Genomic DNA, 2,011 nt, shown 5'->3' with positions numbered 1-2,011 from the left:
GGCCGGAATGCGTCCCTCCTTGTCTTGAACGATTTGCAGCCCAGTAAGTCAGAGAAAACAAATAGGCCTAGCTTGGGTATTCTTCAAAAAGAAATATTGGGCTACCTATTTTCCCGGAGAAAAAACTGTTGGGCTGGTCATGTTGTTAGACGGGCCACAGAGATCGCACAACCCAGTTTATAGCCTTCTCCTCCGAATTGCTACTTAAAAAAAAGTTGTGCAATTCTGTCGTTAATTGACTATATGTTGAAAATGATGTGGCTCCCAGATATCAGCAAGGTGGATTAGAGTAAAAAACAAGGGGTGCAGCTGAGTAGTAAAAGAGGCGCTTGCTTGTGTTCGGTAGTGGACCTGGTGGGTCTGTATTGTCATACTCACAACTACAGTCCTCTCCCGATTCACTATGTTGACATGGCCGGACGGCGGCGTCGCGGCGAGCGCACCAAGGCGGAGGATAAAGTGTTGTCGCCAATGTGCTGGGCTGGGTTGGACATTCTTATTGAAAAATAAAAATGGGCCAGAACTATTTACAACGCTGACTATGATTTTCATGGGTCCGCTGGTTGCAGGAAGAAAATGCTGGGAGAAAGAAGACTGGTCGCTATCTTTGCCTAAGAATAATATCGACTGAATGTAAGGACACTATCATAGGAAATAATATCATCCTGTTAAATCGTGAATTGAAAGAACTGGTGCATGATCATTTAGCTTTATTTATTTATTTACTTATTTATGTTTAGGAGACAATGAGCATGTACCTGGGCCGGATTCATGTGAGAGCCTCCCTTCCAGTTAATTATGGGCTCCTGTATTGGGCCTTCATCAGTGGGCTGCATGTTATCAACAAGTGGAAAATGTGTTCCGTACCAAAAATAGTATGCGCTACATATGGTACGGGGCACTAAAGGATCGGACCGTGCAACGACTTCCAAAACATTGTGTTTGTCATTCTAACAACACATTTATTCAACCAACAGACGAAATATACTACTGATTGTACATTGAAAACAGCAGCAGCAACAACTAGGACTGGGGGTGCAATAGAAGTAGTAAGCAGGCCAGAAGATGATGACCCACAAGTGTAGGGGATCTATCATAGTCCTTTTGATAACTAAGAGTGTCAAACCCAACAAGGAGCAGAAGGAAATTATAAGCGGTTTTCAGTAAGGTTTTCTCTGCAAGCACTGAAATTATAGGTGATAGATAGTTTTGTGATAAGATAAATAGTAACAAGTAAATAAAGTAAATAAAGTGCAGCAAGGTGGCCCAATCCTTTATGTAGCAAACAATAAGCCTGGACAAATTCTAATAATGAGAAAGGAGCTCCCGAGGACACATTGGGAATTATCGTCAAGCTAGTTTTCATCACGCTCATATGATTCGCGTTCGGTACTTTGATAATTTGATATGTGGGTGGACCGGTACTTGGGTACTGCCCTAACTTGCACAAGCATCCCACTTATGATTAACCCCTATTGCAAGCGTCCGCAACTACAAAAGAAGTATTAAGGTAAACCTAGCCACATCATTAAACATATGGGTCCATATCAACCCCTAACGAAGCAACGCATAAACTAGGGTTTAAGCTTCTATCACTCTAGCAACCCATCATCTACTTATTACTTCCCCATGCCTTCCTCTAGGCCCAAATAATGGTGAAGTGTCATGTAGTCGACGTTCACATAACACCACTAGAGGAAAAGACAACATACATCTCATCAAAATATCCAACGAATACCAAATTCACATGACTACTAATAAAAAGACTTCACCCATGTCCTCAGGAACAAACGCAACTACTCACAAAGCCTATTCATGTCCATAATCAGAGGAGTAATAATATGCATAAAGGATCTGAACATATGATCTTCCACCAAGTAAACCAATTAGCATCAACTACAAGGAGTAGTCAACACTACTAGCAACCCACAGGTACCAATTTGTGGTTTTGATACAAGATTGGATACAAGAGATGAACTAGGGTTTTGAGAGGAGATGGTGCTGGTGAAGA

Source organism: Triticum dicoccoides, chromosome 5B (genome assembly GCF_002162155.2).
Source record: "Triticum dicoccoides isolate Atlit2015 ecotype Zavitan chromosome 5B, WEW_v2.0, whole genome shotgun sequence".
In the NCBI taxonomy this organism is placed as follows: Eukaryota; Viridiplantae; Streptophyta; class Magnoliopsida; order Poales; family Poaceae; genus Triticum; species Triticum dicoccoides.
Note: the sequence above shows the minus strand (reverse complement) of the source record.